Source organism: Vicia villosa, linkage group LG6 (genome assembly GCF_029867415.1).
Source record: "Vicia villosa cultivar HV-30 ecotype Madison, WI linkage group LG6, Vvil1.0, whole genome shotgun sequence".
Lineage (NCBI taxonomy): Eukaryota > Viridiplantae > Streptophyta > Magnoliopsida > Fabales > Fabaceae > Vicia > Vicia villosa.
The window spans coordinates 121,168,119-121,191,020 of record NC_081185.1 but is presented as its reverse complement, the minus strand read 5'-3'; positions in this window follow the sequence as shown (position 1 = coordinate 121,191,020).

Sequence of the window (22,902 nt, the reverse complement as noted above, 5' to 3'; positions counted from 1 at the left end):
GCGACCATTGTGTGGCGGCGCGAACTGAGTGAATTTTTGAAATACATTGTTTATGCCTTGTACTTCGCGGCGCGACCAATGCTTGGCGGCGCGAACTGTGTTTAAAATTATTTCCCTGTTTGTTTGAGACTTGACTTGCATACCTATTACTTCTATATGTTTATTATGTGTTATTAATTAATTAATTAATATGTGTGAGGTATAAACGAATGTATTATGTACTTGATTGCTAAATGATAATTGTGTTGAGATTGGATTGACTGACATGTTGTGTAATATTGTGCAAAGTTGTGAAGATTTGATTGTGTAGTTTAAGAGGTAGAGTGATCGTCTTAAATGCATAAGTCTTAATTTGTTGCACACGTACACAAACATAAGTCTTTTAAAGTGGCAATGTTGGGTAATCTCGCGAAGGTTATTTACTTGTCCCAAACCTAACGAGTATGGGTTTGAAAGCTTAAAGAGTATGGGGCTTTGAGGTGGTTATCTAGTCTAGAGAGGAAGACAATCGGTATGGCCGAAAATGATAACGGAGGGATCCACATGCATATCGCATAGAGTCACACTTGAGTCGCACATGTCGGTGTGAAATGTTGTTATGTGTGATTATGCGATATGAATGTGTGGATGTGAATTTGAATCATATGAAATAGGGAAGGAAATGATGAATCATATGATATGAATTAGGGAAGGAAATGTGAATGTGATATATGTGAATGATACATATTTGATGTGGAATGTGAAATATATATATATATATATATATATATATATATATATATATATATATATATATATATATATATATATATATATATATATATATATATATATATATATATATATATATATATATATGAGTAATATATGTGTAAATGTGTAAATCATTGATATGCGATGTGGTGAGTCTGATTGTGATACTTAATTGTATTAAACATGTCGACTTTATATTGAGGATCTATGTATGTGTGTTAAGAAGAGTGATGAATTGTGAAATGTATGCTTATGTATGTTGCATTTCCCATTATTATATTTTCTATTTAGAATTTAAATTCTCACTCTTCTGTTTGAATGTTGCTCTTTGTTGGTAACGTGCAGGTTCAGGCGAGTAGTTGCTCGATTCGTGGCTTAAACGAAGAGCTTCGAGTTTAGTTTTGATTAGGTAGTGAGTCGATGCTCTGATCATGTAACACTGGGTTAGGATTAGTGTGTTGAATTCATCTTTCCATTTGAATTTGTATTCTTGATACTAACTTATAATTTTGTATGATGTTTATTATTGTTGTTGGAGGCCTTAGTGCCAAATATTTTGGATATGTTGTTATGTTTCCATTTGGATGATATTGAGACATTATCATGGTATGGGACATGGATCATTTATACAATGCATGAGTATTTGTGATTTCCGCTGTGTATGCATAATTTGATTAAATTATGCCAAGTGAATGTGTTATATTGATGACCAGATGTATCTTATGTAGACGGATGTGTTGTTTGTTGGTTTTTAAAAGCTTTTAGTTTTTGAAAACTTCGTTGTGACGCCTCTTGTTATATGCATGTTTACTCTGAGTAATTTTTTTATGATTATTAATTGGGGTATTAGAAAGGGGTGTTATACTTTTGGTAATTATTTCCTATATCTAATACTTTTATATACATATTTTTAATTTCTAAATTGTTTCTATTATAAAATTAATTAGTTTGAAAATTGTTTTATATATAAAATATCTAATAATTTAAATTTTATACTACAAATATCTGCTCCCACTGATTAAAAGTTCTGGTTACATCCTTAAATGAGGTATAAGATCATTAATGAAAAAGTAATTGCCAGACCTTATAAAGGAAAGAAGAGAAGGATGAAAATCAAGAAACACATGTGAATCTAGAAGATATAATTTTCTTTAAACTTTAAACTTTTAAAAAGTTATTTTAATTATTTTATATGAATTAAAAAGGTTTTTTCTTTACCCACCTCTCTATGGGGGTCACTCCCAGCGAAATCCCCCATTTGCCCCTGCTTCCGAGATGCATCTCCGAAGTTTTTTTTTTTAGATTTTTTTTGACTTCGGAAATTCTTCTCCGAAAACACCACTTTTTTGGTGTTTTCGGAGATGAATTTCCGAATTGCATGAAAATTCAAAACCGGGAATATTTCGGAAGTTTATTTCCGAAATATTATCTGCATATACAATTTTCCCTCCTTCACTATTTCATCATTTTTTCTCCAAAACTACTCCAAACCCTCTCCAAAACACAATCAATCTCCATCCATTTTTCGTCTCAAAATCAAGTTTCAAACCGTTGATAACGTTAAAGGGAGCATTGAAAGCTACAATTTGAGGTAAACATCTCTCTTTTCATCCCCTATTTCACTACATTGATTCAACAAATTTTTGCTGAAACCTGCGATGGTTCGGAAGATCATTTTCGAAATATGTTACCTAACAAATTTCGGAAATGTACTTCCGAAATAAGCCCTGGAAGTAAAAAAAACAGTTTTGACCAATTTTGCTAATTTTTGATTATGTTAGGTATGGTGCAGTCGGACAACATTGTGCACGACGACGTAGTAACTAACGCGGAAGTTGTCAATGTTAGTAGCGACCCGGGTATCGATGTTAAATCGATGATCAATGTGGTTGATGTTTGGCAACAATTTACAAATGATCGGAGCTTCGCTAGTCACGAACAATTGATTGATTGGGTTCGTAACGAAGGTAGTAAACTTGGATTTGGAATTGTTATTTTAAGGTCCGACAATGGAAATAGTAGGCGGAAAGCTTTCGTTGTTTTGAATTGCGAACAGGGTGAGAGTTATGTACAATCAAACCGGGTGTTAAAACACGAAGACACGAGATCGAGAAAGTGAGGGTGTCCGTTTAAGTTGCGTGCGACTATGAGGGTTGATGATTTGTGGCGTTTAACCGTCATTTGTGGAATTCATAATCATGCCTTGGATGCCAAGTTACATGGGCATCCAATGGCGTGTCGTTTGTCCCGCGAAGAGAAGATTGTGATTTCGGATTTATCAATAGTTAAAGTGGCGCCTCGCAACATACTTGCCGATTTGAAACGGAAAAAACCGGATAACGTTTCAAATATCAAGCAAGTTTACAATGAACGACACAATCTTAAAGTTTTGAAAATGGGCCCTCGGTCAAAAATGCAACAACTTTTGAAACTATTAGGCGATAACCAATACGTGTCAAGCTTCCGAATTTCCGAGGATAAAGTTACGGTGCGTGATATTTTTTGGACTCATCCCGAAAGTATCAAATTGTTCAACACATTTCCAACCATTCTTGTCATGGATTCGACTTACAAGACAAACAAATATAGGCTTCCTCTTCTAGAGATAGTCGGTGTGACCTCGACGGACAAGACTTATTCGGTCAGGTTTGCTTTTTTGGAGTGTGAAAAAGAAAAAAAATTTACATGGGCATTGGGAATATGCAAGTCTTTGTTAGTTGATCAAAAGGTTGTGCCAAACGTCATTGTTACCGACCGGGACAATGCTTTGATGAATACGGTCGATACCGTCTTCCCGACATCGACCACGTTACTTTGCCGGTACCACATAATTTGCAACATGAAAAGTAAGTTGAAACCCGCGGTTGGGACAAAAGATAGGCCGGATGAAAATGGTAAAGTTATCAAAGCCGGTGTTGTTGCGGAGAGGATAATGGCGGCATGGAGGGAGATTTTAGATGCGCACTCTGAAGAGGTGTATACCGAGAAATTGGTACACTTTAGGTCTTTGTGCGGTTCCATTAAGACTTTTTGTCATTACGTCGAATCCACCATTCTTGACAAAGTCAAGGAAAAAGTTATGTGCGCTTGGACGAATCGAGTTAGACATCTTGGTTGCACCACGACTAACCGATTTGAATCCGCACATGCGGTCTTGAAGAGGTGGTTGGGTGATAGCAAGGGAGATTTGTGTCGGGGATGGGACACCGTGAACCAAATGCTCCAAAATCAACACAATGAAATTCAAACATCGTTCGGTCGGAGCAAGAAGGTTATGGAACATCAATATAAGGGCCAAATTCTATTCTCCTAATTGATTTATAACATATCCCGTTCGGGTTTGAATTTTATGTTTCATGAGGCGAAGCGGGCGGAGACCATGGGTCCGGATAGTTCTTTATGTGGGTGCACCATTAGAAAGACATACGGCCTTCCATGTGCTTGTATACTTTCAAAAAAAACGAAGTTAAATTCACCGATACGCATGGATGAGGTAATTGACCATTGGAAGAAGCTTTGTTTTGATGATTTTGACCCGCCGAAAGAAAATGACTTCAAAATCAACATCTCCGACGAGTTGGAAATGATAATGGAGAAGTTTGCTAATGCGAATGACACAATAAAGATGCACATAAAAGAACAATTACGAAAAATTGCATTTCCGGATACCACCGATTTGAAACCGCCATCTCAACCGGTTAAAACTAAAGGTGCACCGAAAAAGTCCAAAAATACACAAGAAGACACATCAACAAAAAGATCTCCTTCATACTTTGAACATGTCGATGCACTGTTCCCGGATTCAACGACCCCAAAATCCAAAGGTAGTGGTAACAAAGGAGCCCGTATTTTGAAGCCACCTCGCACACCACCAATCAAAAAATCACCCGTTATATACATTGATGAGATGCCACGTTTTATGCACAAATATATCGATAACATAATTGATGTTGGAGGCGACGACAATTGTGGATATCGGGCCGTTGCAGGTTTGCTCGGTAAAGGGGAAGAAAATCACACTTTAGTTCGACGGGAACTTCTTTCGGAGTTGACTTCGCATCGGGACATCTACGCTCGACTATATGAAAATCAAGACAATTTTGAGAGAATTCATGATTCACTTGTTCCATCACTTACCGGTATCGCTCCGGTTTTGAAGTGGATGTCATTCCCCGATATGGGCCATCTAATAGCAAGTGCATATGACCGGGTGTGTCGATTTGACAGGATTTGGACTATGTGAGACATTCTTTCCAATTCCGCTTCTCGCGCAATACGCCGTTTGCAGAGTTGATAACGTCGCTCAACACGCTATTGCAATATCCGGAAAATCGAAAGGTTGTCAAGCTCGAGTATCGCTCGCCATCGCTTAACAACGACGGAGACATTGAGTTCACACCTTTTGAGATCAAGAACGACGAAGATTTAGCGGTTTTGTTCGACCGATTTTCTTCGAAGAGTCCGATCGAGTTGGACACGAAGCTTCAAAGATCGGGGGACGACGTTATCAAAATGTTGACTCATCCTCACCTACCTGTGTTTAACAATATGTAACTTTAATCTTATGTAATGTGATCGATGTAATCTTCATCCGATTAAATAAAGCGAATCGTTGTTGTTTGTTATTTTTATTCTGTTCAGACCTTATTTCGGAAGTACATTTCCGAATTCTTCCAAGGGGGGTGAATTCGGAGATGAACTCCCGAATACACCAATTTTCTGGAAAACAACTTTATTTTGGAAATACATTTCTGAAATCACTGTTTTTCATAAAAAAAACACGTTTTCGGAAATACATTTTCGAAAACACATTTTTTTCCCAATAAAAGCACTTTTTTGGAGATGTATTTCCGAAACAGGAGGTATTTTGGTAAATTCACCAGAGGTGACCAAGAAGGTTAGAAGGTTGGTAAAGAAATTTCCATTAAAAAACTAATTTTGACATCCAATAATATAAGTATACACTATTAAAAATTTTAAATAATAGGTTTTTAAAAATATATATCTTAAAAATAATTAAAATAATCAAGTTTCCATAATTATCATATGTTCAACTCTACTAAGAGATAGAAACACAATCTAATTAGGTTTTGTCTGTATCGTGTACTATAAATAAGTTTCCATAATTATCTCTCTCACTCTCTCACTCACTCTTCAGTCTTTACACTTCAACCCAACCGACTCTTTTTTCTTCTTCCTTTGAAACCCTCCTCCTCTACTCCATCAATTCTTCTTCATCATCGTCATCATGAACAACAACAACAACAATTCTTCATTTATTTCTCATCATGATCAACGTCCGAAGCACAAACTCTTCAAGTGTGAGTATTGTGACAAAGTATTCACCACAGGCCAAGAACTCGGGGGTCACAAGACTTGTCATCGCTTCAAGAAACGGGTTGATGAGCATCATCATGTTAATAAGGTTTATAAAACTATGAAGATTACTTTCTCCTAGTAATCATAATAATGAGGTCGATGCCAAACACAAAAGACATTCCTGGACTAGGGTTTTCAAGACTACCGTTCATCATCCTTCTACTGCATCAACCTTCAAACCTAGCGAGCAAGAAGAGTTACCAGCTGTTGACTTGTTAAGTTTGCTTCCGCCAAGATCCTATAATACAAAGAAAAGGAGCAGAAGGTATCTTATTCATGATGAAGTTGCTAATAATACTGCTCCAATACCGTTGTTGGACCATAATTCTGAGTGTAAAAGGATGAAACTTTCAAACAATGGGAATGAAACTGAGCTGATGCAGAAACCATTTTTGCTGCCAACAACCTTGAAACCTAGCGAGCAAGAAGACTTACCAGCCGTTGACTTGTTAAGTTTGCTGCCACCAAGATCGTACAATACCAAGAAAAGAAGCAGGAGATATCTTATTCATGATCGTACAATACCGTTGTTGGATATGTCTCTGGAACCGGTTGTGAATCTTGATCTGAATCATGGTGAGTGTAAAAGGATGAAACTTTCGTGCAATGGGAATGATACTGAGCTGATGCAGAAACCATTTGTGCTGCTATCAAGTGATGGTATTGATGAAACAGTGGTGAAAGAGGAGAAGATCCCGAGGGAAGGTGAATCAGCGGTGTCAAGAGTAGTTCGAAACTTTTATTTGAATGAGCTCCTGACGAATGATGTTGAAACAGAATTGGGGCCAAAAGTTGTTCGTAACTTCGATTTGAACGAGCTCCCAACTAAATGTGATGGAGTTAAGAGTATGAAATTGGTGGAAGCATGTCTGTCTACTGGTGAGTTTACTGTCAAAAGCAAGGTTGTCAAGATCGAGATCTTACATAAGATCGAGAGAGAATAGCAAAATCGTAGAATATAAAATCGTAGTTAAGATCGGAAGATCCTACATAATTATATTTGTAAGATCGGGAGAGAGTAACGAGATCGTAAAACATAAAATTGCATGATATAGGTTACTAGACAAGTGTTTTAGTGATAAAATGACTCTTTTTCAAATTCATTAGACATGTATGTTGAGTTTTTATATGTTATTACTACCACATGGACAATTTGTTAGACATTAGAGACATATTTGGCCAATTACTAGACATTAGGGACATTTTTTTACAATTTGACTACAACACACGATTCTACTTAAGATCGGGATCGTTGAGGGTAAGTGAGATCGTAAAATCTTAAGATTTTAAGATCTAGATCGAGATCTTGACAACCATGGTCAAAAGAGTGGCTTTTTTTAATCTTGTAATAACTAGTTTTGTTTGGAAGTTTCAGTGGTGGAATTTATTATATATGATGCTCTTGCTACTTGTGTTCCATTCCAACCTTGTGCTATTCTGCATTGCTTGACAGATTGTGTAAATCTATTTCCTTTGATGATTATTCAAAAAGATTTAAGTTGTTTTAAAAAGAATGATCATCCTATTGACAGATAGAGGTTTTTCTTAATTAGGAATTTGGTTCCATAATTCAAGTATCATTTCATTATTGATTTATGTGAAATTTCACTTTGGATTTACTTGTTCAGATTTAACACTTACATTTTTTAGGAGATTTTCTTTCTTTATCGTCTCATTAAACATTCGCTCCGTCTCATTCTATTTGTGTATAGTTTTATTTGTAATGTGTCAATGTAATAGTATCAGTATGGTTATTCAAGAAAAGAGGACTAATCTTTGCACAATATTATGATATTCTTTTAAGCACATAAATAGTGAGCTTCACAACTTTTATTATAATCTCATCTGAGACTAGACATGCTAACAAACACATGTATCTGTAAGTATTCGTTCAAACTCATTTAGTATTTGCCTCTGAATAAAGATGGAAATGAGACATAATAAAGACACTATACCCTGAATTTGTCCTCTTGATAATTTTGAATAATTTTAGTGACTTTTGAAATATTAAGGGTTTGTTTAATAATACTAGGATATTTTGATTTTATACTATCATTTGAAAAATATATGTTTAGAATTTTTTTATGGTTATTGTAACTTATTATTTTTAATATATGTTAATATTTCGGACCATTTATGAATTTGAAAAAGTTATTCTGTTACGAGGATGGTGCAAGGGGGATATACTAATCTGGTTTGAGGCAGATTTTGAATATGAGTTATTTTAAAAGAAAATTTATACTAAATTATGAATTGTTTACAATATCAAAAAATTATTAATTTATTTTTTTAATATGTAATTAAATATTTATTATTTTCCGTTCTATCAATAAGCATGACATTCATAAACTCCAATGAAAAAGTTGATTTGTCAATGCATTGTTTTTTTAAAATAAAGAGGGGCTAAGCCTAAGAAATATAAAAAAAACACTACATACAAATAATCCTAGCGGAACTAATTCCTCTAATGTCATCGCCAAGAATACTCAACACATTATCAAGCGCCATATCAAAACAGACAAGTTTTGGCCTAATACGACACCCAACATTTGCTAAAGCATCCGCCCATCTATTTGCCTCTTTATATGAGTGGAATATACTAACATCCTATGGCTTCCACATTTGGATTTGAGCTATAATCGACAAACTCTACTGATTATTAGAGTTACCATTCTCGAAAGGATGCACCACCATTGTGGAATCCACACTAATTTCAACCTTCCTTAATCCTAATGATAAGACGAGCTTAATACCTTCATATATATACCCAATAACTCATCCATCAAAACATTACTCTCACCAAGAAATTTTGTGAATCCACCAGCCACTCTCATCTCTAATCACTCATTTTCATCTAGAAATCATATTGTCTTTACATGCTCCGTCAATATTTAGCTTCACCCAATTCATCTTCGGAGGTGCCCAAGCAATCAATTTAACCACTTTGTCCCTTTAATCGCTCATTGATTTTTTGAATGGATTCTGATTTTGTTTCTTGAAACACTGACCATCAACCATATATTGTGGTTGGAATGTTATCCCTTGCCTTAGAAAGTTTGGAAGCATTCATGTTACAATGTTTGGTTGTATTTAAGTTGGGGACAAAATTGTTGGTTGTTAAAAGGATGAAAAATAAAGAAAATAGACAAGAAAAAAAAAAGGAACAAGGAAAAGCCTTGAAAGAAAAAATGGCAACCATTATGTGCCAACAATTGTTTTCAAGGGTGTAGCAAAAAAGCAAAGAGAAAATGGTGAATAATTTTTTATTGTTTAAAAATTTGAGAAGTGATAACTCTTATAGGTTTAGGCAATTTTGTTTCATTTACCTTTAAATATGACATTTCTTTATCAACCAAGTGTTGAAAGAGTATTGTGGTGTACTTTTCGTTATTATCGTATCCACAGGGATTATTGCGATATCACCGCCGTTCTATAGCCTATTTTGTCTTGAGTTAATGTTACTTTAGTTTTAGGTTTGCAAAAGATCATCCAATTCTTTTGGTAGCAAAGAGTAAATTAATGAGAGTTCTAAGTTAAAGAAAATGTATCAAGATTCGATTTCATCGACCTAAATTTGTATGTCTCCTTATAAATATACGTATATGAACATGGTAACGATCAACATAATTACGTATCGACGCCTATATCGTCCGTGTCCGCAACGATATAGTTAGATTTACCGTGTTGTTTAACCGACGATTTCTCCACCGTTTAAACAATACAAATACGTTTTAAAACCGATACTAAGTAAACATCAAACGCTAAATCCATGTCTGCAATTTATAGTTTGATAGATGATAAAGTTAGATCTAGATACAAATATTGATGTCTCAAACACTTATACCAAAGAAAAAGCTTTAATAAACAAACTAAACCATCTATATTGATCATCACTTGTTCATACACATATATTCACAAGAAAAACCTACAAAAGGCTAGGAAGATTACATCTTATCTTGATACAAAAGAGATTTAGCTATCCATGAGAATGGTAGCTTGCTCAAGAAGTAAAGGATGAAGATCAACAAGCATCAAAGGCGATTAATCGACGATCAAAGCTTCCAATCTTCAATTCTTAGTTTGCTACAGTGATTAGGGTTTTTGAGCTCTTAAGAATGTAATGTCTTCCTCCAAAAATCAGAATTACTCTTTATATAGTAAAACCATTTTCTGTCCAGGGCGCGTCGCGCCCTCCAGCGCGCTTCGCGCCATTACACTAAAGAAATTTAAACCGCCCATGCGCGTGACGCGCGCAACTCTCTGCTTTGAAGCTCCAAAATAATTTTGCCCAGGGCGCGACGCGCCCACATCTCCGCGCGACGCGCGCTAACTTCTGCCAGGCACTCTCTTGCAAAGCTCAAAACAAGCTCCAAACTTCCCCAAAATTGGCTAAAACCTACAAAATCATAACTAAAACACATATTAACATAAAATGAAAGCTTAATATTATAAACTATAAATAATTATCTAAAACTTCAGGGAATTGTACGAATATCCGATAAAAACGGTCGAAAGGTGCCATTAATTAAACTAAATATAAACACAATTTGGCACCTAACAACTCTCCCCAACTTAAACTGTTGTTTGTCCTCAAACAAAACAATGATAAATTACCGGGAACACAAAAGATCACAAATGAAACAATGGTAGAAACAAGAACAATTGAATGGTTCAAATTCCAAAAGTATACAAAGATCAATCCTTACCAGTTTTCATCAAAGTACCATGATAACAATGCTAATCCTATATACAAATTCTATGTCAGAAATTCCACAAAGCAAAAGAAGTTCAAGAATGAATCACACCTACGTATTTCTCTACTGAGAGAACAAAAATGGAGGATCCTAACACTCACCAGACAATGACGCAAACATACCGAATTAATTATAAACTCATCTAAGCATAAGACATATAAAAAGTGTATAAGCATGAATCACTAAGGACTTTCGGGTTGTAGCTTGGCTTGGTTAACAAGGAAGTGTCATATCTCACGGCCATTGAAACGAAAGTGTCAAAACCTAAAAGAGCATTCAAATTCAATTATCACAGCCTAAACAACCAAGTTCACCACATTATTCATTACTTGCTCAAGGGTCACAGAATTCTTTTCTTTCTTTCTCTTTTTTTTTTTTTTTATATTATTTTTTTTTCTTTATTATATACATAAATATATACCCCTTGAGCACTATCTTTTGATTTATCCTCACCAATGTACACCTTTATTTCATTCTCCCCAACTTGTATATTACCAAGACATCACTAAGAATGCTCCCTATTCTAAGGCAAAAAGGAATCAATCCTTACCATATCAAATGGCAACAGTTCAAGGTAGAAAGAAAAGAAAGTCATCAAGATTCTATCAAAAATCGGTATAGAGATCTATATACAACATAAGCTTAACCGATAAGAATCTTGGAAAACGGCTCAAAGTGGTTAGCAAATACTCACACACTCACCGGGTAGGTTACATATGGATTGGAAGTTTTTCTCATAGTGCAGAACAAAACGCCTTGATCACTTTCATGCTTAACACAATTTAATAATAATGCAAGATTAATCATAATAAAAACGAGTTAAAACGCACATTGCTGGTATCCAGCACAATTTATATATATATACACAGTGGAAAGTCTCCTCACAACTACAGCTAGGCTAAAGTGATTCACAATTGAACTAATTTTATCCACAGAAATTAATGACAACTAATTTGTACAATTAAAAGCATCAGAATCAAAGGTACTTGATAAATAAAACGATAAAGGATGTACCTTGCGCGTACAGTTTTCAACTTATATCATCACCACTCAAATTGTGTTGCATCATCCAAATTCATCGTGGCAACAAAAATTCGTGTTCCAGCTAATTAATCATCAGGACAACTTATCAAACCATTATTTCTAAAATATAAACACTACTAAAATAAACTACTTAAAAATAAATAAATGCAAAAATAAAATAAACTGAACTTATATAAAATAAAAACCACACCAAACAGGTGTTAACTATCCAAAGGCGTAAACTTAGCCTTTCAAAGTACCTCATCCAAAAGGATGGAACAAAACTATAAACATTAAAAACAAAGTAACTAAAAATTGTTCTAACATAAAACTAAAAACAATAAAAATAAAACAGTAAAACAAAACTACTCCTCATCAGAAGTATCCTCATCAGCATCAGCCATCCCCTCCTCAGGATCTGGCCTGCCCTCAGGCCATGAAGCATAAGCAGATAGATCATCCCGGGTACCAACAGGCTGCTGCAGAGAAAGCTGCCGGATAGAATCCTGCAAAAACATAAACGCTCTCTGATGCGCCATATGCATCTGATAGTTCCAATCACTTGCATCACCATACTGTGGACCAGCAGGCGGTGCAGCAGCAACCGGAACAGCTTGAGAAGCATCGGGAAGGTCAGATGCACCAGCAGCAACACCAAAAGGACGACCTCCAGGCAAACAGTACCTGTTAGCAAAAATATCATCTATAACACCATCCATGGGAATCCTACCACCAGGTGGAAACCGGACATCAGCCTTCCTGCACAAACCCATTATTAAACCAGGAAAAATCAACCTACATTTCACCCCATCTCCATGAAGAGTCCCATTCAGGGCGACTCTTTTCAGCTCATTCGCCACAATCCTGGACACATCAATATTATCACCATTCAGAATACCCTGAACCAAACCTGCCGTATCAATGGTGAGGGAAGAAGTGTGACTCCGTGGCCTAATGTTGTAAAGGACCACCGAAGTCACCAACTGAGCCTCCTCCGTCAACTGACTACGAGTAAAAGTCTTTGGCAGCCCAGCTTTAGTCAGAGTATAGGTGAAACCAGTCCTGCAAATCCTCTCCCTAATACTCTCCACGTCCCAGTTCCCTCTATTCAACCTGGGATGGTACTGGCATTCTTCTACCAAAGCAAGAGGGTTATCCAGAAAATCAAAAATAGCCTCTTTGCTAAAATCAATGGCCTTACCTCTCACCCATGTTTTAAACGGGTAAGCTTCAATACCTGACCAACCGCTCGGAGGCAAGGCGTTTGCGTAGAATTCTCTGACAATTTCCACCTGATAGAATTTTGGTGGAGTGAACAACTTGTCCCAGCATGTTTCAGACAAAGCAGTCCACGCCCTTTGGAAGAGGCCGTGGTCAATAGGAACCACAGTTCGTTCACTCCACACAACGCGGCTTTCAAGCTCATGGTACCTCGCCTCTTGCTCCGGACCTAGAAACTTCGTCCGATCAAACCTGCCAGCTTGTGAGGAAGATCCCTCACCAGAACCAGTCTTCTTTCTCTTTAAAAAGGGTGCCATTCCTGCACAAATTAAATAAAACAAAACACACAAACTGAAACAAAGTTAGCATAACCTCTATTTTAATAGCCTACATCAATCCACATTCATCATCAATCACAAAACAGACCCTATACAACTTCACAGAATGCATAAAAAAAATTCAAAGTTTAACCCAGGGTGCGACGCACGCTGAACAGGGCGCGACGCGCGCTCTGCGAAACCCAGAAAATTTCTTCAGAAATCTGCAAAACAGAAAAGGAGAACAAGTTTCTCCTCCCTTCTAAAGGTTCCAGCACACAAAATATGCATCAATAACATGTTTTCTACCCTAGTTTTTCACAATTATTCAAAATATTCCTAAATCTAAAAACCTAACTTCTAAAACTATATTAATGGAAATAGAAGGGAATAAGAACAAACCTTTGATGATGATGACAATGGAGAGACGAAAATAGTGAGAGAATGCAAGAATTGAAATGAGCAAGTGTGTGTTGTGTTGTTCTATTCTTGGAACAAAGAGGAAGAAGGGTGGAATGGAGGCAAAGACCTCCAAAACCCTAACTAAACCTCTGCCAGCGAAAACGGGTCGGGCCCAAATCAAATTTTTTTTTTTCAAAAATATGTACAGCGCGCGACGCGCGCAGACTCGGCGCGACGCGCCCTCATCTCTGCCAGGGAGGGGTCCTTGAGTTCACAAAGCGCGCGACGCGCGCATATGGGTGCGACGCGCGCTACACCAGAAACAGCAGAAAAACTGCATTGTTTCAGCACGCCCAAAAATACCGGTAGATCGCTTCTGGCTCGACGACAACTCAAAAATCCCACCTGCAAAAAGAACACAAATACAAGTGAATATATACAACTTGGGGTGCCTCCCAAGAGCGCTTTGTTTAACGTCGGTCAGCTCGACGGTCAAAGGCAATCAAGGATCGCCAAACGATAAAACGCAAGTTTCACGATTAAAATCGCTTCCTCGATACACCTTCAACCTCTGACCATTTACTACCCACTCTTGGTTTGATTTTTGGTCCTCTATCACAATAGCCCCTTGGCTTCTCACTTCTTTGACCAAAAACGGTCCGGACCATTTAGACTTCAACTTTCCCGGGAAAAGTCTTAACCGGGAATTGAAGAGTAAAACTAATTGCCCTACCTTAAAGTCCTTCATTCTAACCTTACTATCATGATAGAATTTGGTCTTTTCCTTGTAAATCGAATTGGACTTATAGGCATGCAATCTCATCTCTTCCAACTCATTAAGTTGGATTTTTCTTCTCTCTCCACACAACTTGTGGTCAAAATTCAAAAGCTTCAAGGCCCAATATGCCTTATGCTCTAGTTCTACGGGAAGGTGGCAACTTTTACCATACACCATTTGGAATGGTGTAAGACCGATCGGTGCTTTGAAAGCTGTCCGATACGCCCACAAGGTTTCATCTAACTTCATTGACCAATCCTTCCTAGAACTAGACACAGTTTTCTCAAGAATTCTCTTAATCTCTCGATTGGTCCTCTCAACTTGCCCATTAGTTTGTGGATGATATGGAGTAGCTACCTTGTGCTTTACTCCATATTGCTCCAACACTTTTTCAAGCGGAGCATTACAAAAATGAGATCCACCATCACTAATTATCACTCTTGGCGAGCCAAACCGCGAAAATATATTTTTCTTCAAAAACTTTATCACGGTCTTACCATCCGCTTTGGGTGAAGCAATCGCTTCCACCCACTTAGACACGTAATCAACAACTACCAAGATGTATTCATTTGACATTGAGGAAGGGAAGGGTCCAACAAAATCAATGCCCCAACAATCAAATACTTCTACTTCTACAATACTTTGGAGGGGAATTTCCTCTCTTTTCCCTATTCCACCAGTTCGTTGACAACTGTCGCATGAGGCAACATGATGGTAAGCATCTTTGAACAAAGTAGGCCACCAAAATCCCGATTGAAGGACTTTTGTGGCCGTACGCAAACCATTAAAATGACCACCATAAGGCGAATTGTGGCAATGCCACAAAATGCTTTTTGCCTCCTCATCCGCGACACATCTTCTCAAAAGATTGTCACTACTCAACTTAAACAAGTGAGGATCATCCCAAACATAAAAATTAGCATCGTTTAAAAACTTTTTTCTTTGATTCCAAGTTAGATCCTCCGGTATCCAGCCAGATGCTTTGTGATTAGCCATATCTGCGAACCAGGGTCTAACTTCTTGTACCATGTACAGTTTTTCATCTGGGAATTCTTCCCTCACCTCTTTTTCATTGTTTGTCACCTCGGTATTCACTAACCGAGACAAATGATCCGCAATCAAATTTTCTGTACCTTTCTTATCTTTCACTTCAAGATCAAATTCTTGAAGCAAAAGAATCCACCGAATAAGCCTTTGTTTTGAATCAGGCTTGGTAAGAAGATATTTGATTGCGGCATGATCAGTATAACACACAACTTTAGAACCAATGAGGTAAGAGCGAAACTTTTCCAATGCAAATACAATTGCGAGCAATTCTTTTTCGGTAGTGGCATAGTTAACCTGTGCCTCATTTAAAACTTTGCTCGCATAATGTATAGCATGGAATTGTTTGTTCTTCCTTTGGCCTAAGACCGCACCAACCGCATAGTCACTCGCATCGCACATGAGTTCAAACTCAAGCGACCAATTAGGAGCGACAATTATGGGTGTGGTGGTCAAATTTGCTTTAAGTTCTAGGAAAGCTTTTAGACATGATTCATCAAAATTAAATTCCATACCTTTGTTGAGCAAATTACTCAAAGGCTTTGCGACCTTGGAGAAATCCTTGATGAATCTTCTATAGAACCCAGCATGTCCCAAGAAGCTCCTTATGCCTTTCACATTCACCGGAGGGGGAAGCTTTTCAATAACTTCAATTTTTGCCGGATCGACCTCAAGCCCCTTTGAAGAAACCTTGTGGCCAAGAACAATCCCATCCGTCACCATGAAAGTGCATTTCTCCCAGTTGAGAACCAAATTTGTTTCAATGCATCTCTCCATTACCACATCAAGGTTCTTTAAGCACAAGTCAAATGACGACCCGTACACAGAAAAATCATCCATGAAAACCTCAATGCTTTTCTCGATCAAATCTGAGAAGATAGCTTGCATGCACCTTTGAAATGTTGCAGGAGCATTACATAGTCCAAATGGCATTCTTCGGTATGCGAAAACGCCAAAAGGACAAGTAAAAGCAGTTTTCTCGTGGTCCGCCGGATTCACTGATATTTGATTGTATCCCGAATAACCATCCAAGAAACAATAGAAATTTCTTCCGGCTAACCTCTCTAACATTTGATCCATAAAAGGTAATGGAAAGTGATCTTTTCTTGTTGCTTGGTTCAACCTCCTATAATCAATACACATACGCCACCCGGTCACCGCTCTCGAAGGAATCAACTCGTTCTTCTCATTTCTCACTACCGTCAATCCACCCTTCTTAGGAACCACATGCACCGGGCTCACCCATTCGCTATCGGAGATGGGATAAATCATCCCCGCCTCTAATAACTTCACAACCTCTTTTCTAACAACTTCTTTCATGGTTGGATTCAATCGCCTTTGAGGTTGTGCCACGGGCCGAAAATCATCTTCTAACATAATCTTATGCATACAATAGGCCGGACTAATACCCTTCAAGTCGGATAAAACCCATCCTATTGCTTCTTGATTCTTTGTCAACACTTCCTTCAATCGATGCTCTTCCTTGTTAGACAAACCACTATTAATGATAACCGGCTTAGTAGAATTGTCACCGAGAAACACGTATTTCAAGTGAGACGGTAACACATTCAACTCCACCTTTTGCTCTTCAACTTTAGGTTCATCCTTCAACTCTTCAATTTGAGTTTCAAATGGATTCATCTCCTCACAAGCCTCTAAATTTCTCAAGCAATCTTCAATTTCCTTCTCTTGATCTTTGGTGAGAACTTAGAGAGCTTCCATTAAAGTCTTCTCAAGAGGATTCGACAAGTGCATTTGATTCTCCACTTTCATAATAGCTCTTTCGGTAGCATCGATTCTAAAACAATCATCCTCATCATTAGGATGCTTGATGGCTTCAAAGAGATCAAGACATAATTCTTCATCTTGGTACCTTAATTTCATTAAGCCATCATCAATATCTATCATCATTCGGGCCGTCTTCATAAAAGGCCTTCCTAAGATCAATGGAATCTCAGGATCTTCTTCCATGTCTATGACGATAAAATCAACAGGATACCAAAATTTGTCAACCTTGACAAGCAAGTCTTCCGCAACTCCATGAGGATGAGCTGTGGATTTATCTGCTAATGATAACGTCATTCTTGTCGGCTTCAAATCGTTGATTCCTAATCTTCTCACCATAGACAATGGGATCAAATTAATGCTAGAACCGGTATCTACCAAACCTTTGCCTATGTGAACATTTCCAATAGACACCGGTAAGGTTACCCGCCCAGGATCATTTGATTTTATCGGAGTAGTGCGTTGAATTAACGCATTACAACAAGAGCTCACCGTTACTACCTCCGGATCCAAGAATCTTCTCTTCTTAGTGATGATGTCTTTGATGAATTTTGCATACATCGGCATTTGCTCTAATGCTTCGGAAAAAGGAACATTAATTTGCAACTTGCTAAAAATATCCAAGAACCGAGCATAGTGCTTTGCATCTTCTTTCTTTGACGGACCTGGAGGGTAAGGTAATTTCTTCACTTGTATAGAATCATCCACCTTCTTCTTTCCCTTTTCACTCACACTCAATTTTTTTCTCTCTTTTTCTACAACTTTCTCAAGAGTTTCTTTTTCCACTAATTCTTTCTCTTTCTCATTTTCAACTAAATCACCCTCAACATTTTTTTCTACTTCAACCACCCTATCTTTTTCACTCTCAACAATTTCCTCCTCAACTATTTCTCCTACACCCATATCAATATTTCTACCGCTACGAGTTAGAATTGACTTACAATGCTCACGAGGATTTTCTTGTGTAGTAGCCGGAAAAGGACCTTTGTTTTGATCGGCCAGTTGCTTTGACAATTGCCCGACTTGAGTTTCAAGGTTCTTTATTGCGGCATCCGTACTCTTTTGGCTTGCAATTTGCAATTGCATGAATTGGCCAAGAGTGTCCTCGATTGAAAGCTTTGTTTGTTGAGGTTGTTGATTGTAACCGCCTTGATAAGGATTTTGACGATTCGATGGGCCCGCTTCCGGCCTCCATCCTTGTTGATAACCTTGATTACCTCTTTGTTGGTAACCTTGGTTATTGTTGTAAGGTTGTTGTTGTTGTCTCCCACCATAAACTTGATTAGGATTAGACACATAATTCACCTCTTCACCCGGTGGAGGACAAAAACCTGTTTGATGGTCACCCCTACACAATTCACAACACATCACATGTTGATTTTTAGAAGGGCTCCCATTTATCTCTTTGATTTGTTGAGGGAGTTTTGACATTTGTTGAGTGAGCAATTCTACTTGTTGTGTCAATAACTTGTTTTGAGCAAGTATTGCATCACTAGTATTCAATTCAAGAACTCCCGGTTTTCTTTGCAATGCACTACGGTTGTGTTGCCCTTGATGATCATTCAAAGCCATTCTATCAATGATAGCAATCGCTTCTGCAGCAGTTTTTGACATCAACGAACCACCCGCGGTAGCATCTAAAAGAGTTTTTGGTTGAGGTTGGAGTCCATTTCTAAAGATATGGATTTGAGACAATTCATCAAACCCATGACCTTTGCACTTTCTAACCATGGACTTGAACCTCTCCCATGCTTCATTGAGAGATTCATTCGAACCTTGAGAGAACACCGCTATAGAAGTTTTCGCTTCCATGAACCTATTGTGAGGAAAGAACCGATCCAAGAACTTCTCTTCTAACTCGTTCCAATTTGTCATGACATTATTAGGTTGATCAAGGTACCATTCCTTAGCTTTTCCAATTAAGGAATGAGGAAAAAGTCTCCTGAACACCTGTTCTTCTTGGTCTTCCGGAGCACCAATTGTTCCGGCGATCTCGTAGAAATTTGTTAGATGAGTAAATGGATCCTCGTGATCTGCCCCTGTGAACGGATTTTGGTATAATAATTGAAGTAACCCCGTCTTCATCTCGGAGTTTCTTCCATTGGCCTGATCACGAGCAAATTGTGCATTGAGTCGAGGGCTATTAACACAAGGCCCTCGAGCTGGAACATTAGGAATCTCTCCTGCCATTTCTCCCTCAACTAAGTTTTCAACCGGAGTTGAAGAAGAAGATGCCTTTTGTTGTTGTCTTCTTTCCCTAGCTAGTTGTCTCCTCCTACGAGTTTTGCTATTCTCTCTACGAGCAGTCCTCTCAATCTCAGGATCAAAAAGGAGTTGATCTGCAGGTACACGTCCTCGCATAAACTGTAATCTGAAAAACTAACCAAGCAAATTAACAAACACAAGGAAAATAAATTTAGAAACAAGATATTAATTATAAGACTCAATACAAAACAAACTATTGCAATGCTTGCAATATCTAAACAACAATCCCCGGCAACGGCACCATTTTGTTGAAAGAGTATTGTGGTGTATTTTTCGTTATTATCGTATCCACAGGGATTATTGCGATATCACCGCCGTTCTATAGCCTATTTTGTCTTGAGTTAATGTTACTTTAGTTTTAGGTTTGCAAAAGATCATCCAATTCTTTTGGTAGCAAAGAGTAAATTAATGAGAGTTCTAAGTTAAAGAAAATGTATCAAGATTCGATTTCATCGACCTAAATTTGTATGTCTCCTTATAAATATACGTATATGAACATGGTAACGATCAACATAATTACGTATCGACGCCTATATCGTCCGTGTCCGCAACGATATAGTTAGATTTACCGTGTTGTTTAACCGACGATTTCTCCACCGTTTAAACAATACAAATACGTTTTAAAACCGATACTAAGTAAACATCAAACGCTAAATCCATGTCTGCAATTTATAGTTTGATAGATGATAAAGTTAGATCTAGATACAAATATTGATGTCTCAAACACTTATACCAAAGAAAAAGCTTTAATAAACAAACTAAACCATCTATATTGATCATCACTTGTTCATACACATATATTCACAAGAAAAACCTACAAAAGGCTAGGAAGATTACATCTTATCTTGATACAAAAGAGATTTAGCTATCCATGAGAATGGTAGCTTGCTCAAGAAGTAAAGGATGAAGATCAACAAGCATCAAAGGCGATTAATCGACGATCAAAGCTTCCAATCTTCAATTCTTAGTTTGCTACAGTGATTAGGGTTTTTGAGCTCTTAAGAATGTAATGTCTTCCTCCAAAAATCAGAATTACTCTTTATATAGTAAAACCATTTTCTGTCCAGGGCGCGTCGCGCCCTCCAGCGCGCTTCGCGCCATTACACTAAAGAAATTTAAACCGCCCATGCGCGTGACGCGCGCAACTCTCTGCTTTGAAGCTCCAAAATAATTTTGCCCAGGGCGCGACGCGCCCACATCTCCGTGCGACGCGCGCTAACTTCTGCCAGGCACTCTCTTGCAAAGCTCAAAACAAGCTCCAAACTTCCCCAAAATTGGCTAAAACCTACAAAATCATAACTAAAACACATATTAACATAAAATGAAAGCTTAATATTATAAACTATAAATAATTATCTAAAACTTCAGGGAATTGTACGAATATCCGATAAAAACGGTCGAAAGGTGCCATTAATTAAACTAAATATAAACACAATTTGGCACCTAACACCAAGCCGAATTACAACTCATAAAAGTCCTTTGCGATTTGTGTTTTTATGCTTTCAATACGAGTTTTTTTTATGAATGCATAATTTAATTAAGATGTTAGCAAGATTGTTGGGTGTAAGTCAAGTTCCCCACTTTTGTTCTTCATCAATTGATGAAGTTGCGTGCTAGCTGTGATTCATGTTTGAGTATGTATTGTCTTAGAATTTCTGAAATGTGTTTTGTGCTTAGAATTTGTTTCATGATCATGGTTTCCTTGTAGTATATTGGTAAACATTACTTTATTTGTGCTTTTAAACTTTGAGCCATGCATTCGTTTTCTTTTTTCAAAACTTGCTTGATTCGTGATTTCTTGGAGGTTGCTTTTGTTTCTTTAAGTTTGTAAGATTCTTGTTTGAGGACAAATAATATTTTAAGTTATGGAGAATTTGATAAGTGCCAAATTGTAGTTATTAATAGTATTTTATGGCACTTATTAGCTTGATGTTTTGGACTAATAAGTCAAAACCTCAACTTTTATGTAAATAATACTTTGATCTTTTGCATCTTATTTTGTAGGTTTCCTTGCATTGGTGAAGAATTAGAAATTAAAAGGTAAAGAAAAGCTTCAAGAGTATTTTTTTGAAGGAAATCAAAAGCTGCGGGTTGGGCTAAGCGCGATCAAAGCGCGCATAGAGGTGGCCAGAAAAAAGGTAGCGGGATAAGCACCTTTTTCATGTGCTTAGCGTTGTTTGTGGTGGTTTATGTTTTTTTTCTTTTAACCGTGCTAAGCGAGCTCTACTTGTGCTTAGCGCAGTCTATTTTTTTTTTGTATAAATAGCATCTCACTTTAGTTTTTTAGAGATACACTACATTTTGGGGATAAAGAGGCTTAGAAAACAATAGGAGATGGTGCATCTTGAAGATCGGGTGCTGGGTTCACATAAATCATTGGGAAATCACGATTGATGCATGTTCATGTTCACTCTTATCTTTGTATTTATCTATCATGAGTAGCTAAATCTATTTCTTGTTGGAATCGAATGTAAGTTTATCGTAATCTTATGTATTTTTACTAATCATGGTGTTGTCTACAATCTATTTATGAATTTCTATCAATGTTATCTTTGTTTTGCTATTTATATTCATGGGTTTGAAATGTTATTGAGAAATACAGTTCGAAACTTGATCTAAGATATGCATGTGTTAGATTCTAAACTCTAGACATATATTTAGTCTAACATTCATAGAGAGTATCAATTCTTAATACTCTGTTTTGTTTAATAGGCTGAGAGATCGTCGATTAAATAATAAGGTTGGAACCGTTTAATAGCTGAGAGATCATTGATTAAATAATAAGGTTGGAACCGCTTAATAGGCTAAGAGATCATCGATTAAAAGGTTAAAATCTCATTAGATGTTTAGACATAAACTCTATTGTGAGCGATATGTGATGGTATTGATGAATGTTTATATTTTGTATAACTGGTTAGTAAATTGAATATTCTATCGGTGAATGAAATCCAATCCTGACAAGTTCACATCTCTTTGAAACTTCATTTATCTGTTTTTACATTCTGTAACTTCAATCATTAACATCTTGCAAACTTCCGCTTAAAATAATAGTAACTATTGAACGGAATTGATATCGCATTAATTCTTGTGGAGAGGATAAAATAAATACTTACACTTTTGATTGCAACTACTAGAACAACAGTTTTTCGCTGTCCATAACAAACAACTTTATAAAACTGAT